The sequence below is a fragment of the Budorcas taxicolor genome, chromosome 7 (assembly GCF_023091745.1).
Source record: "Budorcas taxicolor isolate Tak-1 chromosome 7, Takin1.1, whole genome shotgun sequence".
Lineage (NCBI taxonomy): Eukaryota > Metazoa > Chordata > Mammalia > Artiodactyla > Bovidae > Budorcas > Budorcas taxicolor.
The window spans coordinates 69,861,099-69,886,483 of NC_068916.1; the positions used below are offsets into that span (position 1 = coordinate 69,861,099).

A 25,385-nucleotide genomic window follows, 5' to 3' on the forward strand; every position below is an offset into this window, starting at 1 on the left:
AATCCGCATTGTTTTCTGTCCTGACTATAGTCCATGATTCACTCTGTTCGGATTCCTACCATCCATTTTGCTTCGTTATGATCAGCTATGTCCCTTCTATTGCCAGAATGTTTTATGTGTAAATGTCTGACTAGGATGGTTGATCTGTACAGTTATGAAACCTGGCACTTAAACAACATCAATGGTCGTAATGGTGAACATATAAACTGGAGGCACCCCATGAGTCTTCAATGTTGTCTTCCATAACATTTGTAAGCGCACACACCTAAGGGAGAGTGGCATGCATCAGGTTGAGTTTGGGAAAGAAGCTGTCCCCGAGAGAGGGAAGTTCAAGTGGAAACACCCTTTGGTACCTCTACCTGAGTATTAATGAATGGGAGAAAAGAAAGTCACAGAGCAAATATGACAGAGACTCAATGGGAAGAGACTTACGTAGAAAAGCACATTACATGAAAGGCGAGGCTGAGAAAAATAAAATCACGTTCAAAAGTCACAGGAAGTTTGACTTTATTAATAAAGAGAGAAAAAAAATACAGAGAGGCAGATAATCCAGCACCTGACCAGCCCCAGTGTTTCTACAATGAGCTGTGAATGTGAATAATTCCTAAAGTCCCAATAAGATTGTGAAACACTTAGGGCAAAGACAGGGCCACACGCCTTTTCTCTCTCTATCTCTCTCTCGGAGATTCCACCGTCTGATCACCTCATTTAACACACACACACACGAAGATATGGGGGTGCGGACAGGTTCAATGACCAGCCCAAATCACACAACCCACTAGTGGCAGGAAGCTCATTCACCAGCAAGAATCCATGCCTATTGACTCCTTACCCTGAACATTTTTCTAACTGCCCAGCTGCCTCTTTTAGGGGGCTCTTGACAAACACTGCCAAGCTCTGGGGGATCTGAGAAAAGAAATGAGGGAGGGTCTGATGTACCTTGGGGCTACTGACATGCTACATCATGCTGTCCCCCGCCATCAAAACCTAGCTCAAAAGAGTTTCACACAAGTGAAACAGCAGCTTTAGAAAAATGGGTAAGGATACAGTGAAAGCTCAAAGTTAATGATTTTTAAATGAGGAGAGCTAGATGGAAATGCAGAGGAAAGAAAAGCTTGAAGGATTTATTATCAATCTGACCATAAAGATGATTAGGCAAGACGAAAGATGTACTGTATATATATATACACACTTGTGTATTGCCACACTTGTATGCCCAGCACTGTATTAACATATGTACATATTTGTTCAACAGAATCCTTCAAAGTACTCTCCCCCTTAGAGTCATTTTCAGACATTTCTCAAACATGATACAGATCAAAATGCAATATACAAAGTCAGGTAATGTCCCCAGCATCAAATTAAAATAGCTAACTGGCCAACAGATGGCAGCTAAAGCAAATCACTGCAGATTTAAATAAGAACGACATTCGGTTCAGTTGCGCACATTTTTCTAGACAGAAGTTGACTGCTAAATGAAATCAACTTCAGAGCGCAGTTGTTTGTAGTACGAAGGGGAAATTACAAAAATCAAAAATGCCTCCTTTGTTCCTGGAACCTGGGGTGATTCACAAGCACGGACATCCCCAGGTCTTCTCATTTTAAATCACTAAAGGTGGACATGTCATTCACCCAGGAGGTTATTGATTAAAATAAAGAACAGGAATGTTTTCTGCATGAACCTCACTTCTGCTGGCAATGCTGTATCGCTTAGATACTGAAAGGAAAGAAGGGGGGGCGGGAAACAGCAGAGAGAGGAAGGGAGCAGTCACAGACTGGGGAATAAATAACACAAAGAAGCTTTCTGGCCTGAGGACAGAGGCAGAGGTTGGCATTATTTTACATTAGAAACACTTCGTATTCAAAACGGTAATTGATAGCAGTGAAGTGTTGGGGAAAAGAGCCACTTGCGTGCAGGCAGCCTGCCCTGCCAATCAAACTCAGGCTTTCTTTGAATGAATAAAAGCTTCATGGCACTATTATGCTGATACAGTCAGACAGGACTAAAGTAGCCTGTTTGTCAAGTTTATGTGCACTGCCCCAAGCTACTTAGATTCTGATGCTTAAATAATTCCCTCAAAATCGGCCACAATTTTGGATACAGTTTTTTTTATCAGCACAGTGTAAATCTTACCTTGGAGTTGCCCCCCACTGGCCAAAGATTGGGGAGGGGGCCACAGGTCCCCCTCATTTGAGGCCTAAGAGAGCATTTGGCTGCCTTTTGTTTAGAATCTGCGGCGCTGGAGCGTCCCGCACAGTCTGCGTGTGCTGCGGGCTGTCTGAAGCCTGCAGACATTTGCCAGATTGCGTATTCCCAGCTCTACAGGAAGTCACTGCAGAAGTCTCTCCATTGCCTTCCTTGTCATCATGGATTTGGGGTAAATAGCACCAAACCTTGCCTGCTACTAACTGATCAATGAAAACTGAAGGGCCTGGGGGTTTTTTGCTCCCTAAAGGAGGTCCCAATCCTCTGCCTCCAGTGGCACGGCAGGGCTCTGGCCACAGGAAGGATTGGAAGGTTCCAGGACCCCTGTACCAGCAATGTGGGAAGCCTGAGGAAGGTCTCTAGACACTGAGGGCAGCAGGGACCCAGGAAAGCTGATAAGGAATCGGTCCCCACTGCCTGCATAAGCCTATGTGCCTCTGCCTTCCCAGTTGCCTCTGCTTAAAAATGCATATGACAAAACTGTTTTGTATTTGCAAAGAAGGACTCGTGGGTAACAATGAACAGCAATTGGGCTGGAAATAGATTTATCAGGCTTCAAGGATTATTGTTTGCTGAGCGATGGTACACACATTACTATTTCACAGTTCAGCTATGACATTATTAACCTACTGTGCAAGGATTTTATTGCCAGATTGGTCCATTTATCAAAAATAAGAGAAACTCAAAACCCCATAAGGAAGTTAACATTTCAGGCAGCCTTGGCTTTCACTTAACACCATTAATCTATCTATTTACACAAGAGCAAGAAATGTTCATTTAGTAACGTCTCTCTGTTTGGTATAAAAGCTGCAAGATGGTACTGAATGCAAGCGTGAGAATGTCATCCTCATTGTCACAGGAAAAATGAGTGTTTTCTCCTTAAAATGAGTTGGAGTCCCCAGAGCCTGCCACATCTTCTGGGCTGCCAGGTACTAGAAACTTGGTGCTCAACCAGTAAAGAGCTAAATCCAAGTATTGGAACATTTAAATGCTCAAGCTGGAAAAAGAGATGTGGAGAAAGGTGGACACCCCTAATTTTAGATTTTGTGACAATATACAAAACAAAAATAAAGCAAGTTTCTTCAACAGAAAAAAATTTTATCCAACCTTATCACAGTGAACTTTTATAATAAAAAAAGGACAAAAAAGTGATAGCAAGCAAGTCAATAATTCACAGAGATGAAATTGATTTTGGACTACAAAGATAGTGGTCTTCTGACATACCTCCTCCAATAGGAGGTTTCAGTAACACAGAGATATTCATGGAGCAACACACACGGTCACGTCACACATCGTGGAGTACTCAGCACTACATATATACCACAAGATATCACATAGCCTTGCCATCCATGTGTGAATCTGTATGATGGTGTTAGAAATGTACTTCTCTCTGTGTAAAGACAGGCTTTGGAAAAAAAAAGGAGTGGGCAAAGTGACTCTCTTTCCATTCTTCAATCTCTTCTGTTTTCTCCTTCATTCTTTTTGTTTTATTATCTCTTTATGGAGGAGAAGACAATCGACAAGCTCATAAAAAATGCCTGCAACCACTAACATTGATCCTATCAATCTGTTTTTCTTCAAAAAATGTAATGTTGGAAAAAGTAAAGGGATGCCATAACAAAATAGAGGGACGGTCATTTATGGTAGGTACATACGTATGGATGGATTTATGTGTAAATATGTACATACATGTATATATCTTCCCTTCACATATACACACACAGATCAACCCTGAATGTTCATTGGAAAGACTGACGCTGAAGGTCCATTTTTTTAGGCCTCCTGATGCAAAGAGCCGACTCGGAAAAGACCCTAGTGTTGGGAAAGATTGAAGGCATAAGGAGAAGGGGCAGCAGCGGATAAGATGGTTATCAGCATCACCAACGGAATGGACATGAATCTGAGCAGACTCTGGGAGTAGCGATGGATAGGGGAGCCTGATGTGTTGCTATGCATGGAGTCATACAGAGCTGGAAATGACTTAATGACTGAACAGCAACAACAATATCCTCCCTTCACTTTTATAACACACACACATCAGTGTAGAGAAACATGCCCAAGCTATGTGGATAGTTAAAAAATTTTCAGCAAGCCCTACTGAGCTCCTCCTATAGAAAAGATTCTGCATTTGGCTGAGGGATATGTACTCTGTACTCTCTATGTAGCCTTGAATTAGTACTAGGAACTGTGTCCAGTATTTTACAAAATTATTGCATTCGTCCTCATAGCAATCCCACAAGAGTAATTAGCCCCATTTTACAAATGAAGATGATAAGGCTTGAACGGGTAATGTTTGCTCAAGTAACACAGCCGATAGCTTGCAGAGGCTGAGCTCTGCCTACCTCTAAAACCCGGTCACCCGTGTGGCACTGATTAAGGAACCAGAGAGGACACTGCAATAAAGATATGGGTCCTGTCCTGGAGGAGCCCACAGTCCAGCAGAAAAGCCATACACAGTGAATTATCAAGGCAGAAACCAACCAGCTTCATCTCAATAGAGTGAGAAGTTAGGCGGAGCATGGTGAGCTCAGCACTGACTGGGAGAAGCAGGGTCTTCCTGGAGGCCGTGTGCTCCAGCCTACACTCATTCCTCCATCACCTAGGACAAATCTGTCGTGCAGGTACACACATGCCCTGTGCCTTTTAGCGTTTCTGGTGCAACAGTGTTATTCGTTCAAGTTTTCTCCCCTTAAGTCACTGCTCTAGTATTTTCAGAAGCATTTGGTTCACAGACTAGAGTAGTTGCCATGATTCTGAATCAAGTCTCATTCATTTCAATTATTATGAGTCAACCAAGTCATTCAGTCAATGAAGTGCCCTCCATATATGGGGCTGATCAAGCTGGTGGGTAGTGCTCCTCTTGGGTGTGTGAGGGGAGAAGATCAGCTAATAATACCCTGGCTCTGGGGGGATGGGGGTGGAAGAGCAGAACTGACACACAGTATTTACTATCAACACGCCATCGGAGGTTTATTGAGCACCTGTTACCGGCCAGACACTCAGATAGCATTTTGCCCAATCTGCTCATAAAATCCTTCTACCTCCTCAGTGGCCATACACTGGCTCCTGTACAGACAAGGGAACAAGGTCCATGAGGTCTGGGCAAGTCCCTTACATGCCTCACTGCTGAGTGGCAGCGCTGGGACTCAAACCCAGGTATGCCGCGCTCCAGACTCCACATTCTTAATCATTATTTTCTGCTGCCATGAGGTTCTATATCTTTTTTAATTTTTCTCTCCCTAGAATAGTCAAATGTCAGCAAATGTGTGATTGAATCTAGGGGGTCTACCATGCAAAGTACCTACTGATGTATTTCTCCACCTGTGCCCACCCCGTGACTCCCCAGCCCCCACTCCATGCACAGTTTGAAGGAGGTTGTTCTAAGGCAGGAAGAAGAAAGAAAACAGACCTAGGAAGCTGGCCTGGCTGCATGCTCAGTATGAATGGAAAAGTGTGCTGCTACCTGTGTCCAACTCTCTTGTCCTAATCCTTAAATGGAGCCCATCAAGCTCACCCTTCAGATTATCTGTAAGGATAGAGCTCTTATCTGTGCAGCCTCTTAGAAGAAAAGTCACAATTTGAGGTATTTCTGTCACCAGCATGTGGCACTGGAAAAGCAGTAGGGGCCAGCAGCTAAACTATACATTTCAGAAACCCAACAGACGTGTGTTGCATTGGCAAATCAAGTGCTGGTCTGAAGCCAGACACCCTGTGTCTTCCAGCAATACTCATCAATAACTGACAAATTCCATGCTATTTCTGAAGTATAACATTCCAAGTTAGATGGATGGGCATTTGCTTTGCATTGGACCTTTCAAGTCCAAAAGATTCACAAACACATTCCCCAGAATCAAGCATTTCTGTTCAGATTTGGGGATAAAGGAGGGTGTTTGCCATGGGGAACTCCAATCCCACAGTCTACATATATATATATATATATATATATATATATATGAAATATATATATTCATATATATATATGAAACTGAATTCAAGTAAATGATGTTTCTGTTCTCTTTCATAATAAAAAAGATTTAACCCTCACCCAACATCTTTATAAGGTAGCACTGCTTAACCACTAGGGGATTAAATAGAACCACTTTGGGAAAATGAACATTTGTTTGAATTCCAAAATATAGAGCAGATGGAATATTCTTTTCACAAAAGAAGACTTTACATTTCAAAAGGAGACACCATCAATATAGAAACCTAGATTTTTCAAAGGTCTCAATTTCAAATAGTCAGCCTCTTTCTGGTACACTGGCTGGCAAAAACAAGATGGTACTTAATAAACATTTTTTCAGTGATTAATCAAATGAATGTCTTCGGTTCTATGACTTTTTTTTTTTTGGATTTATAAGAACACAGGTTCCCATTTTGATACGAACTCTATGATCAACAAAATTAGTAGGTACATGGATTTCTGCTAAGTGACAATGGTCAAGCCAAAGTATGGCCTTCATCAATTATGTACAAATCAAAATTTACCAGGGTTTAATTTCCCTAGATTAAAAAAATAGGTTTCAATTTATACATAGTTCCTTCAGAACCAGCCATTGTACCTATTAAAGTATACCTGTAACGTTGCAGAATCAGTGAGCTTTACACTCAGGCTCATCTCTGGAATGTCCTGTTGATCAGAAGTGGTTTTAACCTAATTTTCATATGTCATAAATTAGATCACTATCCTTATAAATTTTTCGAGACAACTCTGAAGAAAGCTTACGGGGAAATTACCACTTTGAATAATCACCTTCATGCTCAGATTCTATCAGCATCCCAACCAGCTCTTCTGTGGTCAGAAGCACCTTTTACATGCCTCCTTTGACGTTCATGCTAACCTAGCAGTCTAGAAGTGATTTTCACTCCATTTTATATCACCTACTGGGATTCACTTCTGTGGAAGAGCGAGTTAACGAAATAATATATCTAAAACTTTTCAAATTTATGATTCAAAGGGGAAGAACAGTCTAACCTTGAGCTCTAAAGAGTTTGTTAATGAATTTCCCAGGTTCAAAGTGAATAATTGTTTCTGTTTTGCCTCAGTATGAATTCAAATGATTGAACCTTCCTACCAGGTTTTCTATTTTCAGGGGAAAAGGAAGAAAGAATGACTTCTCCACTTAAATGTCTAAATCAGGCTGCATGGAAGGGTTCTGGTCAGTGAGGGCTCAGCAGAAGTCACATCCTTTTGTCCTCGAAACCTTACAAATTATTTATTGGATCCAAAAGAGAGCCACAAAAGACAACACATATTGACAATTACTGCTTTGCAGTTTTGTTTTCCCATTTTTCTCTCTTGTTGAAGAAATAAAAGAGGCTCTTAAAATTTACTCTTTTCCCCTTCCTCAGCGTATGTATGCATGTTGTACGTGTACAGTGTGGCATCCAAGTCTGAGTTGAAATCGAAATACCATAGTATTGACTATGGCTCACAGGTATCACGGCAAAGAAAACGTTCAGTGGGCCTATTTGTTCTCAGAAAAAGCTCTGTACATTCCTAAGGGACAAAACCGTGCCCCATGTCTGGAGTCATGAAGCTGCATAACTTCAGACAGCGTTCACAGCCCATGAGCTGAAGTTGTTCAGTGAGTTGACTGAAAACATTTTCTATGACTCAATTTAAAGTCTGTACCTCCACAGGTCCCAATAAAAAATAGACAAATTATATTAAAGACCATGGAACTGGTACTGATATGTTTCTGAACAGAAAAGTTTGCAGCTGGGGGAAAAATAGTATAATCAAAAAGGTTTAACTTCTGTTTGTTCATGAATTTGCTTCCGTGTATTTCCGCTGGTTCTCCCTCACCTCTCCCACTATCAAACTCTCCTCACCCACTCAGGAATACTCACCACCACCTAAGATCCTCTTCCTCCTCTTCCTCTCCGCCTTCACACCAGATTTTCCTCCTGCTGCCCTACCCTTTTTAGATGTGCTCTTCTTCTAACCAACATGAGTAAAATGTTCTTTCTTCTATTTCTCCCAACCAGCATGTTGAGTAATTCTCTTCCGTTGTTGCCCTCATCTCACCAATGTCACAAGTCATCAAATTCCCAATGAATGTGTTAGAGCTTTGCTCCAAGTGTACCTCACTGAGCAAGATCTGATCACATTACTATCAAAGCCTACCCTGATTTCCCAGGACCTTGAACTTCATCTTTTAGAAGCTGATTAGCATCCTGCAATGCTAATCCAAACACTTAATACAATATGCCTGGCTGCCCATGGAAGCCATTCAATTAATACTTGCTGAATGAACCTCTAGTAACCAAATCAATAGAAGGGTAGAGGGGAGATTCTACAAGCAGAAAATGGCTAAAAGGACTCTGAAAAATTCTGATAAAGATAATATTCAAGCTTAGCTTTTCAGTTGAAACAGTTGGAGGTATTCACATGATCATTCTACTTTGATTTCTTTAGGTTAAAATTTGTAAGTGAATTTGTTCAAGTCTCAGTAGTTGTGCTATTGCCTAATGTTGTATACTGGAACCGGGGAACTCAATCCTCAAAAATGTTGGCAAAGATGAGTAGAAAGCTTTAGAATAAATGCATCTAAGGCAATTATGATGCTGAGCCAAGAAAATAAAATGTTAACGTCTGGTATCTCTAATTCATTAGGGATAGCAGGTGACCAATGATTCCTAGAGTTTAGAACTGAAAACCCCATTAATTACTTGTCAAACACTCCCATTTTGCAGATTCAAAGTGCCTACAGATAAAAGGAATTTATAAAGACACAGAATGAGCTAACGGCACAGCCAAAAATCTTGGTCTTCTCTACTCACTTTTTCTACTCTTCTTCTCCTATTAATTGGATACAATAATTTTCACACTTCTAACCCCCCAGATTGTTATGAGAATGAGCAGAATAGAAATACATATGCTAGATGCAAAAGAACATTGCAAAGCAAAAACTTTCACACAAGGAATATTATATGGGATCAAGCAATATTAGATTTTTCCCTAAATGATGTACTTATATAATTTTTGAGTTGTTTAATCCCTGTCGTTCAGGCCACAAGGCCTTTACTGTTTGTAAAATTATGCTTCTTCTACAAAGAAAGTCAAAGATTGTCTCCATCTGCTCATTCATTTAAACCCCCTCATTCATTTAAAGCCCTTATCCCATATGTGACAACAGTCACCAGCCTCTTCTTTGTGCCTTTCAGAACCGTGGAAACTTCCCAACAAGCCCCTATTTTTATTCTTCTTTTCTAAAAACACAGGAAAACAGAGCTACCAAATAAGCTTTCAATACCACTCTTGAGCATATATCTAGAGAAAATCATGGTCTGAAAAGATATATGCATCCCAATGTTACCTGCAGCACTGTTTATAATAGGCAAGAAAGACACAGAAGCAACCTAAATGTCCATTGACAGAGGAATGGATAAAGAAGATGTGGTACATATATATAACGGGATATCACTCAGCCATTAAAAAGAATGAATAATGAATGCCATTTGCAGCAACACAGAGGGACCTAGAGATTGTTCATAGTCTATGTCCACACTGAATGAAGCCAGAGACAGAAAGAGAAATACCGCATGATATCATTCATATGTGGAATCTAAAAAAATGATACAAATGAACTTTTTTATGAAATAGAATCAAACTCACCAACCTAAAGAACTAACTCATGGTTACCGGGGGTGAAGGGTGGGAGAGAAGGATAGTTAGGGAGTTTGGGATGGACAAGCACATGCTGCTGTATTTAAAATGGATAACCAACAAGGACCTACTGTATAGCACAGAGAATTCTAGCCAATACTATGCAACAACTTAAAGGAGAAAGAATTTGAAAAAGAACAGATACATGTGTAACTGAATCACTTTGTTGTACACCTGAAACTAACACAACATTGTTAATCAACTATGCTCCAATACAAAATAAAATTTATATAAAACAGACACACAGGCCTTTCCCTGTCTAAGCCTGGGACTTCTATAGCATTATCTTACACACCTCAGTTACTTCTTTCTCATTGTTACAAATAGAGACCAGAACTGAAAGTAGCATTATATTAATAGCAGTTTCCTCCAGGTTACTGTCTACTCAATACTTCTATTTATACTCTTCATTTTGTCTGCTGCCTTTGTTTTTAGTCCCTCATCCTGCCCCTAGCACCCTGCTGTTGAGCCTGGTGTCAAAGAGATGAGAGTTTTATACTTCAGTTTTATAAAATAGCATGAGATTATGCTATTTTCTCTTGACTCAGGGATGGGTCACTCTTGAAGGTGTAGGTTTGCTATTTAACATTTTTAAAATAAAACTTAACAAGCTTTGATGGCATGAGTTCTGCCCTCCTTTTAGCCAAGTCCTCAAGATATGATTTACTGCCACTTAGTGTCACTACTCTTTCTCTGCATCCTGGCCTAGCGTCTCTCTCATTACAGGCATTCAAAGGGCTGCTAGTCGCTTTCCTCCCCCGACTGAAATGTTAAAGACAAAGAAAATACCTCGACTTTGGAGTACAGACAGGTTTTTTTCTGTCCGTTCAGGAAGCTAATCCACAAAACAAACTAGTACATTATAGCCTCTTTTCCACTACAGAATCACAAACTACTCTAAAGTCGGGGGACATTAACCCTCATCATTTCCCACTGTTCACACTCAGTTTTGGGTTTGTGCTTGTCTTTGTTTTGAGGACAACAATGGTTTCTGATCTGGGGGGAGTGAAGGAGCATTTTTTAAACCCCTTGTTTCCCTCTTGCCATTGCTTCATTTTGGCTTTTCAGATCCCATTCCTGTCTTTTGCCAGCTTCTGTAGGTAGAAAACTGAGTTTGATGTAAATTCATTTCAATAGGAATTACCTCCCTGTAACTGTGGGAAGGAGCGCATCTTTCTCCTGTAGTAGCAAAATCCTCTTCCTTTCTTTTGATACATATGTGTGTATTCTCCCCCTAATGCTCATTCTCTGCAAACAAAAAATAAATCTCTCCAGCAGCTCTCCTTTGTTACTTTTAATCTGGAATTGAAGTAGACTCAGTGCGAAAGCCTTGCCACTGTCCGAGCCACCACTTTCCCAAGTCTCATCTTTGGGCTACCTTTTTCTCTGGTAGTTTTCCTTCTTAGGGTCAGTGTTTGTATATACATGTATATAGGCCTTTGTGTTTGTATATACATGTGCTTATCTATGTGTGTCCATGTATATACACATGTATATATGCGTATTTGCATATGTGCGTTTCTGTGTTTGCTTGTATACATTGTACATTTGCTTTTATACAGTAATTTGCTATTCTTGGCTCAGTCGATTCTCCTTGGAAATGTCTTAAATATTCAACTCTCTGTTACTCTACAGGTTTCCAATTTTTATTGACTAGGAATATTTGGGGGGGGGGATATTATTTTCCATTCTTCTCATCTCACTGAAAAACAAATGAAGCAAAGGGCAGTATTTACTTTATTTTTATTTAAATATGTTTGTTTATTCATTTGTGTATTTTTGCCAACCGGTTACTATTCAACCAAAAGCTCCCTCTTGTGTATATATGTCAATACAACCTTTACTGATTTTATTCACAATTACTGTGAATGCGCAACATACCAGGGAAAATAATCTTCCAAAGATCTCTCCCCCTCATTTTATTCCCACACACACAAACACGTACAGTTCTTCCTGATACACTTAATATTCTGTTCAACAATATATCCTTCTTCCACCTATATACCATCCTATTCAGTATGAGTGATATGTATTATTTTCTCATTTCATAGTTAAGAAGGAAAAAAGTTAGGGTGGAAGAGTCAACAAACCTCTCAGAACTTGGCCAAGGTTGGAATCTGTTTCTTTGGTGCATAAACAAGCTCTCAAAATTCCCCATATTGATCAGAGCTTATGATATGATTTTTCCCGATATCATGCTTCACAAAAAGAAAAAGATAAAAAAAGAAATGGAGCACTCAATTTCTGTTCTTTATTATCCTTGATTTCAAGCCATAATGATTTTGCTCCCTCAGCATGCATTCCAAGATCCTCTCTTACCTCAATTGTTTCTAACCCTTACTTTATATGTAAGGTTATTCCTTAGGTTTTATTTTCACCAGCCTGACACTTTTCTTCTTTGCTGATCTTTCCTAAACAGTTTATGTCCCACAATATTTATTCTTCTCTCCCACACACCATTCATTTTCATTACTCTTCCATGATTTGGCTATACCCATCATTTCTGAAATAGAGAATGCCTGAACTTCTTTGAAAATCCACATGTCAAAACATAATAAAAATGTTTTCATTGCTACATTGTTTTAGAAAAAATGAATGGCTTGCTCAACCACCAATTCCAAATTTATATTCAATTTTGGGAATACATATTATTAAGCCTTTTTTCTCTTTCCCTGGTTATAAAAGACTCTACTCAGTGGTCTTGCGTGGCTGGGATTAGGAGTTAGGCATTCCTTATAAATCAGTGTAATCTTTCCAACAGGACATCACTGTATTGAGAATTCCTCTCTGTACTGTGCATTTTCAATTATGTTACATGTTTCTACTTAGTAAGCCAGCTTAATTCTACCCTGTGTCACAATATTAGAACATGCCCAGGTTGGGAAAAGGAGCAATCTTACTTCTCTTGTAAGTTGTTTAGCCTTTGGCACTTATAAATCCCCCCAAAACACCGGGGAAATCCCTGTTCCTTGCTTTTAATATGTCTTTAGATTTATTACTCAAAGAATCTGCTCACTTAATCCTTTGCTGAGGCCAAGGTTTGTCAGCATTCTAATAAAGGTTCTATGAAGGGGAAGTGAGAAAACAAAAATCACAAAATCAGGTGCCCAAAGAATGCTTCAGACTTAAAACGAATTTCCAAGTTTATTCTCTAAAGAAAGGCAAGAGTCGGCAGAAGGCTTTAAATTACTCTGCATAAATCCAGCCCCATTTGTCTCAGGCTTTACTCTTAGACAGTCAGGCAGGGCAGGCGGCAGGACAGAGCCCAAAGGGCCCTTCAGGGACCAAATTACTGATTTAAAATGGGGCTTGTGTTCCAGGTGTAGGACAATATTATCTGAGAAATGTGGCAGAGATGCAGTGTGCTTCGAAGAGCTCTGTTAAAAACATTTAAAATAATCAAAGCTTATGTCATTTTTAAAAGGGGGAACGATTGAGAAACTTCATTGAAAATGTATCTTATGCAATTCTGGTCAAAATAGGAAAAGTCCTGCAAACGACCCAAGGAATAAGGTCACGACTAAAAAATTAACCTGCTGTCTAAAATGCCACTTCCATCTTCTAAGCGAAAGTGACAGGGTCTCCAGAGTTTTTATTGTATAATGAAACAATTGTTAAACTTCCCCATGCAATTCTGATGCAAAAGATATAATGCTGGGGGAATAGGTATTGTCTCAATCAAATCAAGTCTAATTTCTGTTCTTTTTCCAAGCTTTACTTAGAGAAAAGGGTATCCAGGATTTTTCCCGTTGGTTTTTGAAAATTATCTATGCTCACAAACAAGAGAAAATATAGGACCAAGGGCAGAGAGAGTAAAAAAGTAAAATTCTCTTAATACATAAATACATCTTTATCCCTTTCAGATTTATTTTTCTCCTCTTTTTTGTTCATACCTCTTGAAACCATCCTGGGTTGAGTCAAAAGGCAGATTTTCCTCTGTAATGTGAAAAAGATTCCCTAAGCAAGAATCACCAACCCCTCCCCTTCCAGCTGGCCAGGTATTTGTGGTTCCAGAGAGTGCTCCATCCTTTAAAGCTCAAACCTGATACCACCACCTCCACGGTCTTACTAGCAGGATTAGTTGTTCTTTCAGCTTCACATAGAAGAGCAGAGAATGTGACAGAGAGAACGTGAGAACTCAGCCATTAACGGTGTCAGAGGGGCAGGTCATGTGACTTCCCTAAATTTTCATTCCCTCACGTGAAAAACAGAGCTCATACCTATCCTACCTATTTCAATGGGCTTCTGCAACAACTAGATGGACTAAGGGAAACAGCATTATAGTGTACAAATTTCTCCATGTCTCTCCATTCACAATGCCCCATCTGAACCCCTTTAAGGAGCTGCATAGGTTTCACAATTCAGAATTCTTTAGATTTTAGAAAGGCAATGCAGCACATATTCCATACATACTGTATATTATGTAACACTTCATCAGTGAAATGTATGAGTATGAACAACAAAAGTAACAAACAAAACCATAACAAGCACCAGAACCTATTTCTGTCTGCAGGAATCTTGTTCAAATTTCCTCATTTGCCAATTCAAGAATATGGATTATCTTTTTCATTTATAGGACTCTGAACATCAATAATAAATGTCAGTAGGAAATGTTGCTTATCAATATTATTTACTGAGCATTTACTCTGAGCAAAATACTTTGCACAGCATTTGGAAAAAATACAAAAACAGTAAAAAGTAACATTTTGGAGGTGTTTTATAATAATGATGATGATATAATACTTCAATTAACATTCACTGAGTGTTTACTATGGATCTGAAGCATTTAACACACATTATCTCATTTAACACTGAACTATTCACACAAGTGTTACGCCCAGTCTGCAGACGGAGAGCCTGAGGCTTAAAAAGGAAAGTTAGGTACCCAGGTCAGGAATGTGATCATTCTAGTTGTGGACCACCATTACATGAGATAAATAATTTAAGATACTTCCTGGGGTCACAAAAGTAAGCAATTCATATAGGGGGAGTGACCAAGCCAAAGGAGGACCCAAAGTCTGTTACAGCCTGAACTACCCAACCTGTAACCTGGATCCCCCGAGACAGGTGAAAACTTCTCCCAGTCTATAAGCATACTGAAGTTTGAATTCCCCAACCAGCTGTTGACATGCAACTTCCAAGTTCTAAAAATAAAACTCCTGAGATCAGCCACATTATACTTTTGGAACCATGGACACATACAAGCACTTCTGTTCCTGAAATGTGTTCTTGATGCAATGAAATAAGAGAGAGGCAAGGAGGAAGAGGAGGAGATTCAAAGAAGATAGGAAAGAAGAGAGAAATTCCAAGTTATTCTATATAATGAGAGAAAAATTAAGGGCAAGCTGAACAAAGAAAGGTCCTTTAAACACAAAGACAATAAACGAATAAAAAATTAATATGAATTGCTTACCCTTCACAGAAGGCAAGTTTCAAATTACTTGCAATCAAAATAAAATGTTCCTTAATCACTAGAGGATAAAGAGCTTTTGAGGACTATGGCATGATCCTATGTGGAAGATTATGTCATTCGTTTATCTTCTGTACAGTATTATTTGCTACACTGATGGCAAGTGGGTTTGGTTTGTTTCTTCATCTATTACAGATTAGATAGCAAGTATTCAGAGGGCAGCAGCTGTGCCCCACACTCTATTGTATCTCATCTTCATATACATCTCTGAAGGACTAAATACCCAAGAAATACTTCATTCAATAATAACAGTCATAGCTCCCATTTGTGATGACTCATAATGTCCCATGTGCTGATTGTTCTCCCTAATTCTCTCATTCAATTCTTGTTTAAAAGGAGTGTTATTACCCACAATTTCCTGACAAAGAAAGCAAAGCTTAAGAAGCTTGAGTAATTTGCTCAAGACCACACAGCTAAGTGGCAGAAGCTGGGACTCAACTGTATGATTTCAAAGTTCCTGCTTTTCTACTGTTGTGTGTATGAATTGCATACTTTTACACACATAGGGTATATTCACACAGATGGCTGCTTTGTTTTCCATCATCTTGCCACCTTCGTTCATGACTCCGGCAAAACTATAGCCAAAATGACTCTAATAAGCTTTTTAAAAACTTCTGTAGCAAAAACCCAAAGGCTTTCCACTTTTGATATCTCATTTCTCTCCTTGGGCAATCAGGAGAAACCTGGATGTCTTCCCCTCTATCCAACCTAACCAGGTGGCTCAACTAAAGAGTTAGAAATGTGCCCTAGGTCACACAGTCAGGCAACAATGGAGGCTGGGGTAGAATGTGTAAACCAAGACACGTTTAACTCAAGAGACATTTTGAGCAGTTAGTTTGTATTTATGAAGGATCCACTTACTAGGCACTTGGTACTACTGTAAGATAACTAAAATTGTTCTTATTCTCATTGAATTCAAGAGGACAGCTTAGACACATGAAATGAATAAGTGAACTTCTCAAGCTGACAGTACTAAGCACATGCAACCCAACTTCACAAGAGCCACCATGCACGGTGGAGAGAGAGCACTGGCCTGGAGCTTCACATTCGAGTTCTGCCACCGTCTCCAGGGCTGTTTTGGCCAAGTTACTTTCACCTTCCTCTTACACAGTCAAGATGATGAGCTTGGGAAAGTAGAAAAATGTCTCATCTCAACCAGTGAAGAGCGGTGTGAATGTCAGCAATGGAAAATGGGGATATTAATAGTAGTACCTCCACCCACTGCAGGGAGGAAGAAATGAGACGATATACAAAAGTCAATAGGCAAGGTGTCTAGAGTGATCAACAAATACTACCCACTGCTATTTGCCATTGAAAGATCATTGTCAATTCTGAAACTCTGTAAAAGGAAATGTTTTGCCAGAGTCCAGTTCCCCAGAAGACTCTAATCTCTTGCTATTTAAGGACCATGACTTTTAAGTTAACGCTTGGTCTTCAAAACATTAAAACAGTATTATTTGGTGTTATTATTATAGAAAGAATGTGATCAGCTGCTAAACACCAGTGACATCCAGCCTGAGTCTGATGGCCCTTGGTCTTTTTTGGTATCTCGAGGTGTTCTTTTACCAGTATTTGCATTGGCAACTGTTTCACGTCATTACTAAACATTTGACATCAGGCTTAAGAATTTCTGACACTGGCAAAGAAGTTCCTTCTCCTCACTACACTTTCTCAGAAATTACTCATTGTAGTCAAATGTGCCCAAGGCCTTGAAGCACATGAGGCGAATCACCAACCAGAATCAGAAGTTCTTTCTACCACAGAGCCTTGAAGCATTTTCCCAGGCTCAGAGCAAGATATTCCCTTTAATTTTCATAATGTAGCTTGCATTTTTTTCAAACAACCCAATACCAGAGGTTTTTGTAACTGGGATATTCGTCAGCTTTAAAAGGATAGAAGACAACTGTAAATATAAATTGACATCACTTTTTCAATTTCCCCACTTCTGTTATTTTCAAAACCTCAGACTTTCCACCAGTTGCACTGCATTCAGTGAGGCTGAATACCCATGTTAAGCAGCAGATTACATTTAACCATCACCAGAAGCTGCTACACACTAAGACAGTGAGGCCTGAGGAAGGGACCACGTTTGCAAGGCAGTGAGAGACGGTCTGAATGGGTCATCTGACCAGCCTGAGGAGCAGCTTATAACAGCCCCTCTCCACAGCAACACCCCAAACTGCTCACAATGAACCGTGAAGTTTCAGCACAAGATGCCCGATTCTCCTTGTGAAAGCAGAACAACCAGCAGCCTACGGTTTCAGACACTAAAATTCTCCGGACACTGTTGTATATAGATGACTTCTAAATTCTTGAGTTCTACAGTCTTGTGTCAGGATTATTACATGAGATTAAAGATTACATGTGAATTATTCCAACAGGTGCCTCTTCAAAATAAAAACAATTTCTGCCTTGAAAACACCCAGAAAATAAATTTTCTTTTCTGTAACAGGACAGAAAATACTATAAGTCTTTGCAAGCTAAAGCACATGCACTAGTATAAAAATTATAACACACAACACGTTCCTGGCACTTAAAAGGTACCATTGCTAAAACTGTCCTAGATGCCTACGGGTTTGACATAAAACATATACGACAGGGTAAGAGAGAATCCCACTATGTTTACTGTGCTGCTTGTGTAAGTCTATCTATCAGTGAACAATTATGAGGCAGAAAGACATTCCCGAGTGGTGGGAATCACATGAAGCAGTAATCTCATCCACAGCTTAATAGTCCTTTTTGTGTGTGTGTGATTTTTATCATTCTCCTTTTATGAGGGCCGTATGCACAGACTCTTGATTGCTTCTGCAACGTAAAAAGAAGAGGATGTCCCTCTGAATCCCAATGATCTGTTTTGGCCAAAATCAGACACCAAAGCTGTTAATAGGAAGAACATTTGCAATACGGGAAATCCTATAATGTAACAACCGATGCCATCGTTAGACACTCTCAATACAGACGCAAGTTACAGGAGATGGCAGTTCTCACAGACAACTACACAGCTATACCTCTCTTTCCGTCCTGTTTAAAGAATAAGAAAGAAATGTAACAGAATAGTTTCCTATACATTCTGGGTGGTCACAGCCATGTGTTTTAGGACCGCCTTTTCCATGGGGAAGGTGTGGTTTTGTGGGCAAATATTTTCATCCCCTTCCCCATGCCCCCCGGGCTATGTCACACAATGCAAAACTGTGGGTGGGAGAAGATGGATTGCTCATTGCCCTCCCACTCTGTGGTCCTTCTTTTGGATGGCATCATCGGACCCAGATGACAAGCCGGGAGGCAGGAGGCTTCCAGCAGCAGCATCTGGCCCTCTGGCAGATGGTCAGGCCCTCAGGTTCCCAGCTTGGGTTCCCTCCAGATGTGTCTCGTGCTTCTTCTGTTTGTGAGCATCCTCCTTCCTCAGCAGGGTATTTTTACACAAAGTCATTTTGGACCAGAAGAACTGGCAGGTTCTTACCTGAGAAGTGGATTCTATGTTTTGCCCACTGCTTTACACTTTGCTCAAAGATGCCTGGATCCAAAGGCATATAAGAAAATAGCATCAGGGCTGTCTCCTTGGAGACCTGGGTGCTGAGCTGGGCTGTTGGGGAGAAGGGACTGAAGAAACAAATCATACTGTGCCCTTACTCCTCCCATCACTTTCTACCCCAATATTTTTTTCCTATGCAAATAAAAAAATTACTTAACACTAAGGACAGCTCAGAAGAGGAAAAACAGAAGAGAACTGTCTGTCACCCGGGATGAGAGTGCTCTCTGGGTATTTCTGATTTAATGATAACATGAGCCCTGGGCTTGGGAATTGGTACCATGTATACGACCCTTAATTTTTTTCAACATGACAGCTACCACCTGTTCTGTTCGCTACTCCCTTGACTTATTCCCCAGCCACTGCCTCAGCAGGACTAAGGTGCCTGCTCCCAAGTTCTGGTGAAAATCACAACAACCACAGAAATATCAATTGTAACAGCAACTGCCATTTATTAGACAGCAGGTGGTATGCAAGGTACTTTACATGCCTTAATTGAATCCTCATAATCATTCTTATGAATCTACCCATTCTGTGGAGGAGGAAAGCTGAGAGAAGTAAGGCCCTACAGACAGTAAGCAGAATAGAAGACCTGGGATTTGAACAACGACTGCCTGATCCCAAAGCCTGTGTTCTTTTCCTTCTAACACAACGCCCCACCCCAAGATGCCATTCGAGTTTGTCACAAAAAAATTAAGAGACATCCTCATCTGTAAACTGATGGAAAATCCTAGACTTACTTACACTGGAAAAGAACCTTAAAGGTTATCCAATCAAGCCTACAAATGTTGCTAGAATGTCCCTTTGCTCCTGTGTGTACTCCTCTTCCAATGACATTCTCACTGCCCTCTAGGCAGCTCGTGCCACTCCTAGGCTACTAAACCAGAAGTTTCTCAGTTAAAGCCAAACAACTTCTTTGTTCACTTTTGCCATTTGGGTCTGCTTCTTGCTCTTGGGAGTAACACAGAATAATTTCTCTCTCACAGATACCTCACTGAACCCACATTTAAACCCACTTTCTGGCCTCCGCTGGGATGGCTATCGTCAACTAGTTCTCTCTAGTATTTCTCAAGTTCACCTAGGACCACTAAAACTTACAGCCTGAAAAATCACTTTGATTATTTACTCAATTTGCTTATTATCTGTCTGCCCCTGCTAGGATTTAAGCCTATGAGAGAGCAGGGATATTGTTTGCCTTATTCACAGCTACACCCCCAGATGCCACTCGATAGGTAGTCAGCAATACATGGGTGGATATATCTGTCTTTCAGCTCAAGTAAACTCATGAATCCACTCTTCATTTCTTCTTCTATTCATTCCTTCAACATCTAGAACTGAGCACATCCACCAACTGGGTGCCAAGAGAAGTGTTAGGTGATAAATTCAGTCAACAAGAACTTACTATTATAATAATAAAAATTGCTAACGTTTATTAAATGCTTACCAGGGTATATGTTGGATACTTTACCATCCTAGGGCTATGACACAGGTATTTTCTTAACTCCCTTTTTAGAGATATGAAAATGGAGGTTTAAAGACAGTAGTTACTTCTCAGGATTATATGAGCATTAAGTAGGAGAGAGGTAACTCAAAACTGAGTTTTCTGTCTAAATCACATGCTCTTACTCCTACCGTGTACTGCCCTCCACTGACTGGTAATAAAGGGAGTATTTGTCTGTGTTAAGTTTGTTTCGCTATGTTGTTGTTCAGTCACCCAGTCATGTCTGACTCTTTGCAACCCATGGACAGCAACATACCAGGCTTCTCTGTCCCTCACCATCTCCCAAAGTTGGCCCAAGTTCATGTCCATTGCATCGGTGATGCCATCCAGCCATCTCATCCTCTGACACCCTCTTCTCCTTCTGCCCTCAATCTTTCCCAGCATCAGGGACTTTTCCAATGAGTCAGCTGTTCGCAACAGATGACCAAAATACTAGAGTTTCAACTTCAGCATCAGTCCTTCCAACAAGTATTCAGGGTTGATTTCCCTTAAGATCAACTGGTTTGATGTCCTTGCTGTCCAAAGGACTCTCCGGAGTCTTCTTTAGTACCATAGTTCGAAGCCATCAATTCTTCGGCACTCTGCCTTCTTTACTGTCCAGCTCTCACAACCGTATGTGACCACTGGGAAGACCATAGCCTTGATTATATTGGCCTTTGTTGGCAGAGTAATGTCTGCTTTTCAAACTACTGTCTAGGTTTGTGATAGTTTTCCTGCCAAGAAGCAGATATCTTCTGATTTCATGGCTTCGGTCACAATCCACAGTGATTTTAGAGCCGAAGAAGAAGAAACGTGTCACTGCTTCCACCTTTTCCCTCCTCTATTCGCCATGAAGTAAAGGAGCCAGATGCCACAATCTTAGTTGTTGTTTTTTTTAATATTTTAAGTTTTAAGCCTTTTTTTTTTTTTTTTTTTTGCTATAGGAAAGGAGAAAAAATTCTTAGGGAAAAGACTCATAATTTAGAGACAATCACATGATGTAGTCAAAAATTCACCTCTAAAAGAACAACAGATCAACCACAGAGCAAAGGTACTGATGGGATGCTGTGTCCAAATCCTAAGTATACTTGAGAAATGGAGTGATCAGAGTAGGGTGAGGCCAAAAAGGCTACTCATAGAAACAGAGCAGATTTCAGCCTGGTCCCAAAAGACAGTTATTCACGGGAAAGACCAGGCAAGAGTTCCAAATGGGAAAGGAGTATTCTGACCCAAATCCCAGAGATGGAAGAGGTTCTATGGGAGAAGAAGTGGCAAATTCTGCCAGACTGGAGTGAAAGAGCAAAGAGAGGAAAACCATGAACGAACACCCAGGATACACAGAAGAAATCTTCCTGAACATCTTATATGTTCACAGGGCTGGGACCTTCAGTTAAGGAAAGTTCAGGGGACAAATCAGCACGACCATTAGGCTGAGACCCCGAGGTAAAGTGGAGAACACTGCATGGCCTTAACTGCCGTGAGGAGACAGTCCCTCCAGTGAGAAAGCCTGTCACAGGGGACTGTGATTATGATCGGCAAAGCCCCCTTCCCCAGGCTAGCTCATTCATTTATAAATAAGAAGATTACTCACTGCCTATATGCATAAACAGCTTTCTGCATCATCTTTGGGGTATTTTCCCTCCACCTTTCCTGCACGTATGTCTCTTTTCTGTTTTCCTCTTTAAATGCTCATTGTGTGTCTGGGTCATGATGAGTTTCCCTACCAGCCGGCATCAATTAACAGTTGCAAGTCAGGCCAGAGATGGCCTCTCTCCCTGGCTTCTCGGAAGGGGAGTCCCTTGATTGGGGGACGTGGAAGGCCCTGGCAGCAGGAGGCCTTCATGCTCTGTCCTCCCTGTCATGAACCTGGCAGACAATGGGCAGGGCTTGGGTTTTTAACTCCTGTTCAGATGGTGGATCTCTTTCTTTCTTGCTCTTTTTCACTTAAAATAAATGCAGTCTGCTCACTTTCCAGCCATTAGCGGTGGCTGATTAATTTTCCAAGTGAGTTCAGTTTTAAGCCACTTCTACAAATAGACAGTTGATTGAGTTGAAGAGTCAAGAAGGGATTGTTTTTTAATTGTATTTGATCCAAAGACAATCAGCAGCTTTACAATCTCACCTCTCTGTATCCTCTGATTAATTATGAGCACTATTCCCTCTGCTCGTGTTGACAGAGCACTTCATAATTTTCCATGCTCTTTTGCACTTACTCCTGGTGAAATCCTTCTCACACCCTGTGAGGTGGATGGGGCAGGTGGTATTACCTCCACTTGGTAAGGTGAGATGTGCAAGCTCAGAATGTCAGAGGTCTCACTCTCACAGGAAGGGTGCTGCCGAGACACCAAAACCCAAGTCCTCAGTCCCCATCCCATTTCCCTTCCTGTGGGGCCATATCAGCAAGTCAAGGTGAGGGAACTGCAGTGTGGTGCCCAGGAGCTCACAGAGCTGATCTGAGTTCAAATCCCACCCCTGTCTCCTGGGGCTCCAGTTTCCATAGCTATAATAGAAGACATGGCAGTACCTGCTCACAGCGCTTACTTGCGATGGATAGGAAGAACCAGTGAGGAAAAGCACACACTGCTAAGGACACAGCCCGGCCTCCTCATCTCTGCCTCAGTTCTAAATACTGTGTACCACATGCCATTTTTTTTTCCTGCTTCAGGCACTGAACTGCAAAGAAGCAGAAATCACAGACTCTGAACCCATGGCCTTCATTTTCTTTAGGATACAGAACTTTTCTGGTTTTACTTTTTTTTTATGACCAATGTTTGAAAATTGGGAGACTGCACAGAAAACTCAAGATTTCCCAAATTTCTTGGAACATGAGACATTCCACAGCAATACTAGGTCCACATTCCTACCTGGCAACAATCTGCTGGACCTCAGCAGAGACTCCAACTTTAGAGACTACACACACTCACCAGCCGACCCCAGTCCCCACCACTCCCTAATGCCTTTTTCAAGCCTTACTACTCATTTATTTATATTATTGCCTGGCTCAGGCAGCAATTTCATTTGCAGGTTCTCCGACACTAAGACAACAGAGGGCCAAGCTACAGGAACTGTTAAAACACAGCCTAGAGCCAAACAGATGACTTGCACTCACCAGCACTGTGAATTCTCATCTTAATCATAGCATTTCCGTGCATCCTCTTTATCATCCCTGCTTCTCACAGGCAAATCTGCATGGAGATTCTGCACCTTTTGTGAGCAGAAAATTTTAACTGGAATCAAAACAGCATAAGCTGAAACTAAATGAGGATCACAGACTGAGGCCTAGAGTGATAGCTTTTACTTTCTGTAAAAATCTCCCAATTTGCACCTATTCACATAAACATTTCTGCCGTGTGACTCCAAACTGCCCTCAAAATATATTTTGCCACTTGATAATCAAATTCGCTTATGCCATAAAACGCCCTAGCTCCTATGTGAATATTTTATTTAAGTCAGAATTGAGGAATATTGACTATTATTGGAAAATTAAAGGGCCTTGCACTCTCTTAATCATGAGATGAGTTGATTAAACGGGGCAGTTTGTCGGAGAGTTTGGACAGTGGCACCCTGGCATGGTGGTATAACTAGGTGAGGATGAAGTCATTTTTCAGCTCTACTTGGCAGAGCCTTTTATTATTTACAATATTTACTTAAGGGAAATCTTGGCATGTGTCATATTTGTCTTGCTGAAAAACGGGCCCGTAAATGCATATCACCTTTTGAACAAAGCCAAATGCTGTGATACTAATTTGGTTCATGAATTGTGCAATTCACTTCCTTTGCATGAGGGCAACATTCTTCTGCTTTTATTAAACTATCATAAAACAATTTTTCTTGCTCATTAATGAAATATGCATTGTATCGCCAGAGCTGGGGCAAAGGGATTTCATGACTCAAGCTCTAAAGGTGTTCCAGTGACACTTCCTCTCTGTTCTAATGGGTGCCATTGGAAACACTAAGAAAACAAGAAACCAGTAAGGAAACCTTTGCCCTTTCCCCACTTAGTGGGTAGCACAAAGGAAAAGGGTACCCAGAGGAGAGGAGAAAAATATAGCAGTCATGTTTATGAGATTATTTCCATGAAACACGTTACCTCCACTAATAGGAGCTATTATAAACTGCTCTTGATTTACTTTTTCATTTCACTCAAGTCTACTTTTAGTCTCTTTAAAACTAAAGAAAGTTTAGTTTTAAAGAAACTTTGCCAGAAACTTTGCCACCAACACAGCCAGGTCTCAGCTTTGCCACCACGTGGTGGGTGATTCAGTGAGGAGACAGGAGTAAAGCGAGAATTAATACGGCTCCACCCAAGGCTTCCACCTTGCCAGTCTGGGTGTTGTTTCATGGTCCCACCTGTAACAGCTCGCTTGCCTGGCTGCCTGTCTTTCAACCCTGGCAAGGTGGGAAGAAGTGACACAGACTCAGGGTATGTGGCATTTTAGAAACCAATCCTGCATTCTTTTTCCAGAAAAACCATTCTATGCAGAAATAACTCCAAATTCAGTCTAACAAGATGTGCCACCAAAAAGACTCCATTACCTACCTGAATACACTCAGTATTTGTCATGTGTTGGAGGAGGAGGAGAGGGGTGCGGGGAGGAGGCCGCAGAGCAGACGCGGTGCTCTGTCCTGTATCTCAGTGAATCCTGGCTCCGGCTCTGGGAGGAAGGTACTGTTATCACCCATCCCTTTTTCACGAGTGGGGAGAATGGAGAAAGATGATAGAGCCAGTAGCTTGTTCAACCTCAGAGGGCCAGGAAGGAACACAGTCAGAGTTAACACTGAAGAGCACTTTGCTACTGGCCCACGCTTTGTTTAAGCCCCTGACTGGGCTATAACTTGCATGTGTTTCCAGAGCACCATGGGCTCAAAGAAACAGAAGAGACACAGTCCTGCCCTCCCATCCCTTATCCATGAGCAGGGGAGATGACAGATAAATATATGGTGTGACTAATTTTAAACACGAGCTGAGTGCACTTTTCTCTCACGTGACTCTGTAACCTCTGGAAGGTGATTTATACCTACAGATGT

General features: G+C 40.9%; 1 protein-coding gene across 2 annotated transcripts in view; it reads right to left on the reverse strand.

Annotated features, from left to right (window-relative positions):
- The window catches only part of EBF1 (EBF transcription factor 1), a 405,187-nt gene that overhangs the window by 190,092 nt on the left and 189,710 nt on the right, over positions 1-25,385 (reverse strand). The gene's annotated exons all lie outside the window — the stretch shown is intronic.